This window comes from Leucopleurus acutus, assembly GCF_964270905.1.
Source record: "Leucopleurus acutus genome assembly, chromosome: X".
Classification (NCBI taxonomy): domain Eukaryota; kingdom Metazoa; phylum Chordata; class Mammalia; order Artiodactyla; family Delphinidae; genus Leucopleurus; species Leucopleurus acutus.
This window is the reverse complement of record NC_139148.1, coordinates 37,627,526-37,642,722: the sequence shown is the minus strand read 5'-3', so window position 1 is coordinate 37,642,722 and position 15,197 is coordinate 37,627,526.

Below are 15,197 nucleotides of genomic sequence, written 5' to 3'. Positions count from 1 at the left end.
GGAAATTATCAGCATATAAAGGATGTTCAAAGCCACAACACTGGATGAATTCACTTAAGGAAATGCTGAAGATAAAGGAGAGAAAAGGTCTGAGGGATGAGCCCTGGGGGACTGTAATATAGAGAGATAAGAAGTGGAGGATAAGCCAGCAAGGGACATTAAGAAGCGGCCAATGATGCAGGAGGAAAGCCAGGGGAATGTAGCTCAAACACCAAATGAAGAAGGTATTTTCAGAAAAGGGAAATGGTCATCTCTGTTAAATGTTGTCCAATACTTTTGTAAAATGAAGACAGATAACTCAGCACTTGATTTGGTGATACGGAGTTCCATTCACCATGACAAAAGTTGTTTCCATGCAATGGAGAGGGAAAATTTTGGTTAGCGTGGGTTAAAGAAAGAAAAGGAGATGAAGAATCTGAGACAGTAAGTATAGACAACAGTCTGCAGAATTTTGCTCTCAAATGGAAGAGAAAAATGAGATCATAGCTGGAAGGAGACATGAGATAATGGTGGGTATCTTATTTAATATTGGAAATATTATATCTAAGGTTAAATATTTTATAGCAAGTTTATATGATGATGAGAATGATCCTGTAGAGAGAGGATAATTTCCAGAGCAAAGACCTCAGGTGGTACAGAGAAAGGGGATTCAGTGTATAAGTATAGGGGTTATCATTACTCATTCAGTTTTACTGGTAGCAGAGAGAGAATATCAGTTATGATAGAATAGGCAATAGATTTGATGAGAATAAAGAAGAATGTAGATATGTTAGAGGGTTGGAGAAGACAAAAAAAGGTAGGAAATAGGCATTTTAAAAAAATATTTTTCCTTTTATTCATTTTTGGGGGGGGGTTAATTTATTTTATTTATTTTTGGCCATGTTGGGTCTTTGTTGCTGCACATGGGCTTTCTCTAGTTGCAGCGAGTGGGGGCTTCTCACTTCGGTGGCTTCTCGTTGCGGAGCACGGGCTCTAGGCGCGCGGGCTTCAGTAGTTGTGGCTCGTGGGCTCTCGAGCGCAGGCTCAGTAGTTGCAGCACACGGGCTTAGTTGCTCCGCGGCATGTGGGATCTTCCCGGACCAGGGCTCGAACCCGTGTCCCCTACATTGGCAGGCGGATTCTCAACCACTGCGCCACCAGGGAAGCCCAGGAAATAGGCATCTTAAATAGTAGCACAGCAACTTTACAAGCAAGATGAAGCATGTTTGCTAAGCATCAATGAGGGCCCACTTGCCCAATGGGTAGGAATCCTGATAAAATTTAAGAATAGATGGAACAAGGGTACTAGATTAGTGATTTGGAAACACAGAAGGCTGTGATGAGACCTTGTGATGTTTGCAGTTAGGATTAAGGATATCCTTCATCATGAATTAGGCTGAGTGACCAGGAGTGCAATATATGACAACTTCTAATAGAATAAGCCAAGTATTGTTAGGCCTGTGGGTTTTGATAAAGAATGGAGGTAAAATAATTGGGAAGCAACTGGGACACCTACCCTGCCTCAAGGTCCTATAAGTAGCATTTAAAAGGGCTGCAAAGGAGGCACTGTCCTGAGGAAAGAGTCCGATTATGATTAGAACAAGCAGAAGGTGAAGGGAACATTAAGAGATGAAGTAAAGGATATGGAGGATTTTGCTGATAACAAACCATGAGTCTCAGAGGATGTGGAACTGCAGATCAGGAAAGTGTAGGTGATGAGATCAGACTTACTGCATACAGATCTGGATGGGGAGAAAGTCTGGACAATGATAGATGACCTGAGAGATTCGCATTTCTGGCAGTAGCTGATGAAAACAGGGATGGGAGGGAGGTTGATGGGATATGAGAAGAAAGGGATTATTTAGTCCTAAAGTGGTCCCTTAGAAGAAGGTAGGGCATCAGTTCTATTGAGACCAATAGTTGATATCAATGGCCTTGACAATGTCAAGTTATGTTGTAGATATTGTCTTACCTGGAGCACCCTGAGCTCTGTGGACCTATTTTATAGACTACAGAGAATTGTGTCAGGCCCAGAGAAGGAATTTACCAGAAGCAAATGCTCTTTAGGCCTATCTTGAATCCTGCTGTGGATAATGGTGTTGGGGCCAAGGGATAAGGGTGATCTTACTAGGTCCTCTTGCCCAGACGTGTCCTATGAGTCCCAGGTCCACATGTCCGATTTTCTACTCAACTTCTCCATTTTGATGGCTCAAAGATATCTCAAATTCAACAAGTTCAACAAAATATTTATAATCTCCAAACTCTACAGCCCCAAATTTGATCCACTTTTAGTGTCTCCTCTCTTATTGAATGGTATAAACCAAAAATCCAAAAGTCATCCTTGTCACCCACATCAAATCTGTCCGCTAGTCCTGCTGACTCTACTCCCACAATATAGTCGCAATCCATCCACTTTTATTTCCAGGACACACAGCCTTTACAAATACCACCCTAGAACAAGACACTAACATCCCTCCTCTGTTCTATTGCAACAACCTCTCAACTGGACTCACTCCTTTCATTCCTGCTTCTACAATAACTATCAGATCGATCTTTTTAAAATGTAAGTCATACTGTGTTTCTCCCCAGCTGAATACCTTTTCATGACTTTCCAGTGTACTTAAAATAAAATCCCAATTCCTTATCATGATATTCATGGCCCAACATGAACCAGTCCCAGCTCACCAAACCCCAGTTACAGTGGCCATTCTGATCTTTGGCCATAATAAGTTTATTCCAAACATTGGGCGTTGGCATTTGTTATTCCTTCTGCCTAGAACTCTAAGCTCCAGATTTTTTTTTAATTTTTATCTTGTATTGGAGTATAGTTGATTAACAATGTTGTGTTAGTTTCAGATGTACAACAAAGTGATTCACTTATACATGTATCTATTCTTTTTCAAATTCTTTTCCCATTTAGGTTATTACAGAATATTGAGCAGAGTTCCCTGTGCTATATAGTAGGTCCTTGTTGGTTATCTATTTTAAACATAGCACTGTTTACATGTCAATCCCAAACTCCCAATCTGTCCCTCCCCCACCACACCCTTCCCCCCTGGTAACCATAAGTTTGTTCTCTAAGTCTGTTTCTTTTGTGTAAATAAGTTCATTTGTATCATTTTTTTAAGATTCCACATATAAGTGATATCATATGATATTTGTCTTTCTCTATCTGACTTACTTCACTTAGTATGATAACCTCCAGGTCCACCCATGTTGCTACAAATGGCATTATTTCATTCTTTATAATGGCTGAGTAATATTCCATAGCGGTATATGTACCACATCTTCTTTATCCATTCATCTGTCAATGGACATTTAGGTGCTTCCATGTCTTGGCTGTTGTAAACAGCACTGCAATGAACATTGGGGTGCATGTATACTTTTGAACCAAGTTTTTCTCTGGATATATGCCTAGGAGTGGGATTGCTGGATCATATGGTAGCTCTACTTTTAGATTTTAAGGAACCTTCATACTGTTCTCCATAGGGAAAACTAGACAGCCACATGTAAAAAAAAAATGAAATCAGAACACTCTTTAACACCACACACAAAAATAAACTCAAAATGGATTAAAGACCTAAATGTAAGACCAGATACTATAAAACTCCTAGAGGAAGACATAGGCAGAACATTCTCTGATATAAATCGCAGCAATAGCTTTTTTGCTCCATCTCCCAGAGAAATGGAAATAAAAACAAAAATAAACAAATGGGTCCTAATTAAACTCCAGATGTTTTAAATGGCTGCTCATTCCTCATCATTCAGGCCTCGAAACAAATGTTACCTTCTCAACACAGCTTCGTCTTAACGTGTGATATAAAGTAGCCAACCCTCATCCCTAGCCTGCTTTAGTCACTGTCGCATTACCCTGCTTTATTTTCTTCATCAGTATTGGAATTTATTTTATTTACTTGTTTATTGCCTGTTTCTGTATTCTAGAATATAATCTCTATGAGGGCAGGAGCTTGATTATATCCCTACAATATGCTCAATGCCTAGAAAAGTGCTTGGTAAATAGCAGTCATTCACTAACATTTATTGAATGAATGTCAAGGGTTTTCTACTGTTAAATAATTACACTCCCCATAAACTGAGTATCTTCAGCTTAACAGGATTACCAGTGAAAATTTTTATCATTATTTAATGTGCAATTATTTAAATCTCCTTCAACTCTTCTTTGGGTTGACATTTCTGCTTTTGCTCTTTTGCAAGAATGAGGCTACTCATGATTTTGAGGGAGCTAGCAAAAGATTACACTATCATAATAACTTCCTATGTCTATTCTGAAAAGCAACATGCTTTTTAGTATGCAAAATTAATTGAATGAAATCGTATTTAAGGTTTAATTGCCTCTATTTGCCACTGACATTTTCCAGAATATTTACTTAGATCTCTTTAGGAAAAAAAAAAACTCTTTCTTTCATTCTCTATCTATGTCTATCTACATGTATAAAAACACACACACACACACACATTCTGCTAAAGTAGCTGATTTTGAAAGTCAGTGTACATTGCAGAAAACATCTGTTTCATAGTAATAGCTATTTATTAGAAAACGATCTGTTTGTTTCTAAAGGATTACCCTTTTCCAGAAAAAAAAATATCAATAACCATTGGAGTACAGAGAAATCTTTACCTTCTTGATTTTTTTCACTGCACTACTGGATGTGATTTGCTGGGGAGGTTGGAATAATGGCTGGCAAGAATTTGCATTTCTAAAAGAATCCTGCTGAGGCTACATGGAAAGGTTAGTAATGGCTAAGAATTGCGGGCTGCTCAGTTAATTGACTTTTCTATCTAGAGGATAGCCATTCCTTTATTTTCACTGTAGTTGGTGTATAATAGACTGATGTCAAGGTGCACAACTGAACTCTGCTGTTGTGGGAACAAGTGCTTTTAAATGGAAAGCTTGGTACCAATTTAATAAAGGAAATTATATGGGCTGACATTAACCCTTCCCGTTATTTTCCTGGGTGTAGGTTGTCAGCATTCTCGTGGCATAAAGCTGACCCACAAGACAAATAACAGAAGGACAATAAATAAGTGTATTTATAGCAAGTACCACATGCATCTTTTCTTATTATATGTAGATCTTTCTGTTCTTCATACAACTAGAAATAAAAGCTCCTTCTGATCCCATTTCTAAAGAGCATAGATAACATTTTTCTTTCAAACTAATCATCATATCTGTAGAATACTTTTCATTTCTGAATCTATATGTATTTATAAAGATTAATTTTGAGAGCTCCACTAGGAAGCAAGAAAGGTTGATCCCCCAAATCAGGTATTCTCCTTCCTTGTTGACAGGACACCATGCAGAATTTCCACAGTTGGAGTTTAAAAGAGTTGTCCTGTCTTATTTCATCTCCCTAAAAGGTAGTTACCTGGCAGTTTATGGAGAAAACATCCTATTTTTTTCTGAAATAGTTCAACCCTATTGGCAGATCTGCACTGACTAAGATTTCATTGTCAACAGGATAATGAATTAGTTATAATTAATACATCAGTTGTAACTAAAGCAAGTTTGAACTAGCTATTTCATCTTTGAGATTCTTAGCTCAATTGGACTTCCCAGATCAGGTACAACTTGAATGAGAATGTAGACTTTCCAAGTCTCCTGGCTCTGAGTATGGTCAGAAGATCAGGATTAATGGCATTTGATTCATATAATATGTCAATAATTCTTTTTTGTATTCCCCCCAAAACACTTATGTAGGTGTTGAAGTAGGAGAAAGGGACCATATGTTTTGCAGAAAACACAATTCCTTGGTATTCTCAAAAAACACAAATACTTTAATGTATACTAAACAACTCTTCTCTGATATAAAGTAAAAGGATAATATGTGAAGAAAAAGTTTCATCTGCAGTCATGGAACATATTAAAATGCCAGTTGAAATTCCTGGTAGCTGGTCTTCCCTTCAAAAATACTTCAATTTATTTTGTATTTATTTGGGGGAACCAACATTTTAATTAACATTGTAAATCTGAAAGGTGGCTATCAATTGAAAAATAACCTATGTTTCAGATACCAAATATATCAGTTAGCTTTTGCTGTGTAACAAACTACCCTAAAGCTTGGTGGTTTAAAGCAGCAACTATTTACTGAACAAATAATTCTGGGGGTTGACAGTTTAGCTTATGCTCATCAGAGCAGTTCTTCTGGTCTCTGCCAGGGTCATTCATGCATTTGTGGTCAGCTACTGTGTTGGCTATGGGCTGGCTTTTCTCAGATGACCTCCTATTAGGCAGTATACCTCTCCTCCATGTGGTCTCTCATACTGCAGCAGGCTTCTGGGCAATGTTCCAAAAGGTCAAGGCAATGCATGCAAGTTCTCTTGAGATCTAGCCTCATAACTGGCATAACATCATTTAACCTATTTGGGCTTGTCTCAAGACCAAGTGGTGGGGACTGGTAAGTCAGAGAAAGGAAAGTCAGAGATGCTAAAGCGGATGTTTCCATGGATAGAGATATTACCTGATCAATGTACTAGAGTGTCATTTACATTTCTTACTATAAATGGGTAAATTGGCACTCAGCTCCATTTAGCTCTTCCTTCCCCATCTTTTTCTCTTTTTTTCCTCCCATTTTAAAAGTAGCTTCTTTCTTCCTCTGAGCCCTGGATTCTATGGTACCCAGATATTGGAGGTATGGGTTCTTTTCTAGCACAGGCTCCTTGTCTCATGACACCATATATCATCTCCTCTGCCTTTGAGGGCAAAGACTGAGCCACCATCATGTTTACCCTAGAAAGAGCCACAGTGGTTTTAAGACTCAGGTCTGATCACCCGGACACACAGAGACGCTGCCTTCTCCAGTGACTGTCTAGTGGGGTCAGGTGGGGGTGTTAATGCCCCGTGGGGTGAACTTTGACTAATGAGACAGGAGATAGAAAGGAAGTGGCAGATAAATTGCTTGCCCTTCCTCTCTTTCCAACAAAACCAAATGGTTCAGGAAAGCAGGGGTTCCACACATCCTTTCTGAAGATAGCCTACACGACCAATCATCAGCCAGTTTTCCTGTACAGCTATGAACATCTTGGTAATACATCATCTTGTATTACTTTTTGCTCCTTCCTTGACTGGAATTCCCTTTTCCCTCATTCTTCATTCACTAAGAGTGCACCCTACCTCAAAAACAAGCATGTCAACTTCATGCCCTCATGCTCTGTTTTTTAGAGAATGCAGGGTAAAACAAAACATGGAAGATTGTAACTTTTCATGCATTTGTTAATTTTCTACTCAGTAAGTATGGAATTAGGGGATTCGTTTGTTTTGAGTTTTGACCAACAAATCAATAATGGTACTATTCGGGAATGACCCTGATTGGCTGGAGCATGTTGTAGTTCATTTTGCTGAAGCATAACTCTCCATCTCACATGGTTTGAGACAGGTGAGTGGAGTCACCATAATTAGAGAATGAAGGCAGCTTGCCTACAGCAAAGCCATACTGAGATGGAGACAGTGAGCAGTGTGGGTGAATTATGCTCTGCATGGGCAATTTTTTACACTTATAAAATGAAAAGAAATTTTTTGCTGACCCACAGTAATGACAGAAACTCTTTTTTATTTTATTATAATGGCCTATAAATATGTATCATGTAAACCTAAGAGTGAACTCCTTATACTATTATCCCTTATACAGTTATAAAACCTAAATTAAAAATTGAATTCATCACATTATACAACCAATAAAATTTAAATAAACATTAATTTTATATAACAGATCATTTTTTGTTGAAGCCAAACTAGTGCTCACAACTGATATATGCAAATATAGTATGCCATAAGATGGCTGTTTTCTTTGTTTAAAAAATTTTGAAGCCTTTTATTTTACAGTTTCTTAGAATACCATTTAGTCCTTTCATCATGTGAATGGGCCATTCACATATTAATTCTGCCTCTGTCTTTTTCCATGAGCCCAAAACAATTAAAATAGAACATTGCTCCAAAGCACAGAGTTGTTTTCAGGACGTCAGATGTAAATATGTAAATATGCAGCTTAAGTCAAAACTGAATACTTTCGTAGACTAATGCTTTTTTAAAGCAAGAGTCTAGGATTTTTTCCCCTCATAATTGTTTAAGGAAATCAATATTTACACAAAGGTAGGTGTTAGAAAGTTGTCATTTGTGGCATTATGAAAGGTGAACAAGAGTAAAGAATGTGCTTCCTAGCATATTAGAACTTAAATGCTGTCACTTCATGATCCTTTTGGGCAAAAGTGGTCACCCAAGCAAAATGCAAATATGTGCATTGAAATAAATTAATGTTCAATTATAGGATGATCAACTGCATTATACAGAATATGCTATTTATTTTAATTTCAGATATAGTTTGAATGGAAACTCACACATGAAAAAACCTTGCGATAAACTCATGGACACACAATACTCTTTCCATGGACTACTAGAAAAATGAAGTCCTCCACTGGGGAGACATGCCCTACAGCTGTGAGTTTTAATTTATTTGCCATCTCTTTGTGAATCAGGTAAAAAGCCATTTGTTCTCATCCTAGAAAAATTTACCTATGTGTACACAAACAATATTTTGAATACAGTTTCAGTAAGTATATGAATGCCCTGATGCCAATCCAAGGACTGGTATAATTACATTATTTCATTGAATTCTTCTAATTACCTTGGTAAGTAATATCCTGTAGAGAAATCTCAGAGTAGCATAATTATTCTCCCTTTTGCATGTTGACTGTTTTTTCTAAGATTCCCTTAGGATACTTTTTTCTTAATCTTTGAATATCAAAGCTTCACGAGGAAATTTTCTGAGGAAACAGTCAACCTAATTTGATCATCAGAGTCAAGACTTTTATTTCAAAACCACTTCTACTAAATTTTTGAATACTATTTTTATCTTATCTGTTCCCCTTTTCTTTCATCTCTACATATCTATCATATTTTATAAAAATTTTATATATTATTTCTTTGAGATTTCATTTTGTGTGATCTTTTTGAAGCTTGATTTCCATGTCCCTGACTGTGGGTTCAAATAATGTTTACTCTAGTTTTGGTGGCATCAAATGTAACATTTTCCTCTGAAACATTTTCATTTATTTCTAATTTTTTTGTGTGTCATATTTCTTTTTACTGACTGCTTATTTTCCATCTCCTGCTTTAAGTCTTTTTTTTTACATCTTTATTAAGTCTTTTTTTAAAACAAGATTGCACTGCCTGTACATTTTTTGAAATTATAGACAATTTTGTTTTTTAACTTTTAGCCTTTAAGTCATGCTTGATGTAATACATGTTGTTAATTTTTTAAAAACTTTTATTGGAGTGTAGTTGATTTATACTTTTCTTTTTCACAATGTTTTTTCTCTCTTTGTTTTGTGATTTCTGCACACAGGTCAAGTAGTTTTCTTTTAATTGGACCAGCCATTAATGAATTTAAAGAGCCCTTCTTACTAGTCCTGACACCCCCTACCTCCAGATATTTTTATGTGAGAGAATAAAACTTTCAGCAGTCTTAGACTAACATTAGGAAAGATGTCTCTGTTATTACTCAAAATCAAACATAATTTCTAAGTAATACTTGTTTAATGCAGATGTAACACTTATGAATATTTGTATACCAGATTTTTTATCATAAATAAAACAGAAACTACAATAAATATAAGGAAAAATAGAAAAAATTAGATTAGTATTAGTGGGCTTTGATTTACTTTTCCTAGTTCATATTAGATCAACTATACAAAATTATAAAAGAAGAAAAAAATGCCATACTTAAATACTTTGAACTCAAATTAAGGATAGAAAAAGTAGAAAACAGACTGGCAAGTCTATAGAAAAGTTGATTAATATAATTCGTAAACTTGGCTTTTCAGTAACTGAGAAAGGTGGATTAAAATTTACTACAATTCTTTTGAATTTGGCAATGGCTTCATTTTATGCTGTCATTGTACATTTGGGGAGTATGAGACACATACAAATCTAGAATTGCCATAGTTTTCTGGTAGATTAATTCTTATATAATAATAAAATGTCTCTAAGGAATGCATTTGCCTAAAAGTTTACTTTGTCTGATACTAGTACAGCTACATCAGATTTCTTGTAGTAAGTTGTTGTATATATATTTTTCTGACCTTTACTTTCAAATTTTTTTCACTCATATATATATTTTTAACATCTTTATTGGGGTATAATTGCTTTACAATGGTGTGTTAGTTTCTGCTTTATAACAAAGTGAATGAGTTACACATATACATATGTTCCCATATCGCTTCCCTCTTGCGTCTCCCTCCCTCCCACCCTCCCTATCCCACCCTTCCAGGCGGTCACAGGTCACAAAGCACCGAGCTGATATCCCTGTGGTATGTGGCTGCTTCCCACTAGCTATCTACCTTATGTTTGGTAGTGTATATATGTCCATGCCTCTCGCTTTGTCACAGCTCACCCTTCCCCCTCCGCATATCCTCAAGTCCATTCTCCAGTAGGTCTGTGTCTTTATTCCTGTCTTACCCCTAGGTTATTCATGACATTTTTTTCCTTAAATTGCATATATATGTGTTAGCATACATTATTTGTCTTTCCCTTTCTGACTTACTTCACTCTGTATGACAGACTCTAGGTCTATCCACCTCATCACAAATAGCTCAATTTCGTTTCTTTTTATGGCTGAGTAATATTCCATTGTGTATATGTGCCACATCTTCTTTATCCATTCATCCAATGATGGGCACTCAGGTTGTTTCCATCTCCAGGCTATTGCAAATAGAGCTGCAGTGAACATTTTGGTACATGACTCTTTTTGAATTATGGTTTTCTCAGGGTATATGCCCAGTAGTGGGATTGCTGGGTCATATGGTAGTTCTATTTGTAGTTTTTTAAGGAACCTCCATACTGTTCTCCATAGTGGCTGAACCTATTCACATTCCCACCAGCAGTGCAAGAGGGTTCCCTTTTCTCCACACCCTCTCCAGCATTTATTGTTTCTAGATTTTTTGATGATGGCCATTCTGACTGGTGTGAGATGATATCTCATTGTAGTTTTGATTTGCATTTCTCTAATGATTAATGATGTTGAGCATTCTTTCATGTGTTTGTTGGCAGTCTGTATATCTTCTTTGGAGAAATGTCTATTTAGGTCTTCTGCCCATTTTTGGATTGGGTTGTTTGTTTTCTTGTTATTGAGCTGCTTGTAAATTTTGGAAATTAATCCTTTGTCAGTTGCTTCATTTGAAATATTTTCTCCCATTCTGAGGGTTGTCTTTTGGTCTTGTTTATGGTTTCCTTTGCTGTGCAAAAGCTTTGAAGTTTCATTAGGTCCCATTTGTTTATTTTTATTTCCATTTCTCTAGGAGGTGGGTCAAAAAGGATCTTGCTGTGATTTATGGCATAGAGTGTTCTGCCTTTTTTTTTTCCTCTAACAGTTTGAAAGTGTCTGGCATTACATTTAGGTCTTTAATCCATTTTGAGCTTATTTTTGTGTATGGTGTTAGGTAGTGATCTAATTTCATACTTTTACATGTGGCTGTCCAGTTTTCCCAGCACCACTTATTGAAGAGGCTGCCCTTTCTCCACTGTACATTCCTGCCTCCTTTATCAAAGATAAGGTGACCATATGTACGTGGGTTTATCTCTGGGCTTTCTATCGTGTTCCATTGATCTATATTTCTGTTTTTGTACCAGTACCATACTGTCTTGATTACTGTAGCTTTGTAGTATAGCCTGAAGTCCAGGAGCCTGATTCCTCCAGCTCCGTTTTTCATTCTCAAGATTGCTTTGGCTATTCGGGGTCTTTTGTGTTTCCATACAAATTGTGAAATTTTTTGTTCTACTTCTGTGAAAAATGCCAGTGGTAGTTTGATAGGGATTGCATTGAATCTGTAGATTGCTTTGGGTTGTAGAGTCATTTTCACAATGTTGATTCTTCCAATCCAAGAACATGGTATATCTCTCCATCTATTTGTATCACCTTTAATTTCTTTCATCAGTGTCATAATTTTCTGCATACAGCTTTTTTGTCTCCTTAGGTAGGTTTATTCCTAGATATTTTATTCTTTTTTTTTTTGCAGTGGTAAATGGGAGTGTTTTCTTGATTTCACTTTCAGATTTTTCATCATTAGTGTATAAGAATGCCAGAAATTTCTGTGCATTAATTTTGTATCCTGCTACTTTACCAAATTCATTGATTAGCTCCAGTAATTTTCTGGTAGCATCTTTAGGATTCTCTATGTATAGTATCATGTCATCTGCAAACAGTGACAGCTTTACTTCTTCTTTTCCGATTTGGATTCCTTTTATTTCCTTTTCTTCTCTGATTGCTGTCGCTAAAACTTCCAAATCTATGTTGAGTAAGAGTGGTGAGAGTGGACAACCTTGTCTTGTTCCTGATCTTAGTGGAAATGCTTTCAGTTTTTCACCATTGAGGATGATGTTGGCTGTGGGCTTGTCATATATGGCCTTTATTATGTTGAGGAAAGTTCCCTCTATGCCTACTTTCTGCAGGGTTTTTATCATAAATGGGTGTTGAATTTTGTCAAAAGCTTTCTCTGCATCTATTGAAATGATCATATGGTTTTTCTCCTTCAATTTGTTAATATGGTGTATCACATTGATTGATTTGCGTATATTGAAGAATCCTTGCATTCCTGGAATAAACGCCACTTGATCATGGTGTATGATCCTTTTAATGTGCTGTTGGATTCTGTTTGCTACTATTTTGTTGAGGACTCTGCATCTATGTTCATCAGTGATACTGGCCTTTAGTTTTCTTTCTTTGTGACATCCTTGTCTGGTTTTGGTATCAAGGTGATGGTGGCCTCGTAGAATGAGTTTGGGAGTGTTCCTCCCTCTGCTGTATTTTGGAAGAGTTTGAGAAGGATAGGTGTTAGCTCTTCTCGAAATGTTTGCTAGAATTCGCCCGTGAAGCCATCTGGTCCTGGGCATTTGTTTGTTGGAAGATTTTTAATCACAGTTTCAATTTCAGTGCTTGTGATTGGTCTGTTCATATTTTCTATTTCTTCCTGGTTCAGGCTTGGCAGGTTGTGCATTTCTAAGAATTTGTCCATTTCTTCCAGGTTGTCCATTTTATTGGCATAGAGTTGCTTGTAGTAATCTCTCATGATCGTTTGTATTTCTGCAGTGTCAGTTGTCACTTCTCCTTTTTCATTTCTAATTCTATTCATTTGAGCCTTCTCCCGTTTTTTCTTGATGAGTCTGGCTAATGGTTAATCTATTTTGTTTTTCTTCTCAAAGAACCAGCTTTTAGTTTTACTGATCTTTGCTATTGTTTCCTTTATTTCTTTTTCATTTATTTCTGATCTGATCTTTATGATTTCTTTCCTTTTGCTAACTTTGGGGTTTTTTTGTTGTTCTTTCTCTAATTGCTTTAGGTGCAAGGTTAGGTTGTTTATTCGAGATGTTTCCTGTTTCTTACGGTGGGCTTGTACTTGCTATAAACTTTCCTCTTAGAACTGCTTTTGCTGCATTACATAGGTTTTGGGTCGTTGTGTCTCCATTGTCATTTGTTTCTAGGTGTTTTTTATTTCCTCTTTGATTTCTTCAGTGATCACTTCGTTATTAAGTAGTGTACTGTTTAGCCTCCATGTGTTTGTATTTTTCATAGTTCTTTTCCTGTAATTGATAACTAGTCTCAAGGCGTTGTGGTCAGAAAAGATACTTGATACCATTTCAATTTTCTTAAATTTACCAAGGCTTGATTTGTGACCCAAGATATGATCTATCCTGGAGAATGTTCCATGAGCACTTGAGAAAACTGTATTCTGTTGTTTTTGGATGGAGTGTCCTATAAATATCAATTAAGTCCATCTTGTTTAATGTATCATTTAAAGCTTGTGTTTCCTTTATTTTCATTTTGGATGATCTGTCCATTGGTGAAAGTGGGGTGTTAAAGTCCCCTAATATGAATGTGTTACTGTTGATTTCCCCTTTAATGGCCGTTAGTATTTGCCTTATGTATTGAGGTGCTCCTGTGTTGGGTGCATAAATATTTACAGTTGTTATATCTTCTTCTTGGATCGATCCCTTGATCATTATGTAGTGTCCTTCTTTGTCTCTTCTAATCGTGTTTATTTTGAAGTCTATTTTGTCTGATACGAGAATTGCTACTCCAGCTTTCTTTTGGTTTCCATTTGCATGGAATATCTTTTTCCATCCCCCTTACTTTCAGTCTGTATGTGTCTCTAGGTCTGAAGTGGGTCTATTGTAGACAGCAAATATATGGGTCTTGTTTTTGTATCCATTCAGCCAATCTGTGTCTTTTGGTGGGAGCATTTAGTCCATTTACATTTAAGGTAATTATCGATATGTATGTTCCTATTCCCATATTCTTAATTGTTTTGGGTTCGTTATTATAGGTCTTTTCCTTCTCTTGTGTTTCTTGCCTAGAGAAGTTCCTTTAGCATTTGTTGTAAAGCTGGTTTCGTGGTGCTGGACTCTCTCAGCTTTTGCTTGTTTGTAAAGGTTTTAATTTCTCCATCAAATCTGAATGAGATCCTGCTGGGTAGAGTGATCTTGGTTGCAGGTTTTTCTCCTTCATCACTTTCAGTATGTCCTGCCACTCCCTTCTGGCTTGCAGAGTTTCTGCTGAAAGATCAGCCTTTAACCTTACGGGGGATTCCCTTGTGTGTTATTTGTTGTTTTTCCCTTGCTGCTTTTAATATGCTTTCTTTGTATTTAATTTTTGACAGTTTGATTAATATGTGTCTTGGCGTATTTCTCCTTGGATTTATCCTGTATGGGACTCTCTGTGCTTCCTGGACTTGATTAACTATTATTTCCTTTCCCATATTAGGGAAGTTTTCAACTATAATCTCTTCAAATATTTTCTCAGTCCCTTTCTTTTTCTCTTCTGCTTCTGGAACCCCTATAATTCGAATGTTGGTGCGTTTAATGTTGTCCCAGAGGTCTCTGAGACTGTCCTCAGTTCTTTTCATTCTTTTTTCTTTATTCTGCTCTGCAGTAGTTATTTCCACTATTTTACCTTACAGGTCACTTATCCGTTCTTCTGCCTCAGTCATTCTGCTATTGATCCCATCTAGAGTCTTTTTCATTTCATTTATTGTGTTGTTCATCATTGTTTGTTTCGTCTTTAGTTCTTCTAGGTCCTTGTTAATGTTTCTTGCATTTTGTCCATTCTATTTCCAAGATTTTGGATCATCTTTTCTTTTTTTTTTTTTTTTTTTTTCCAATAGCATTGACTTTTATTCATTCATGTTAAGTCACCTGAAATGATATCTGTTGC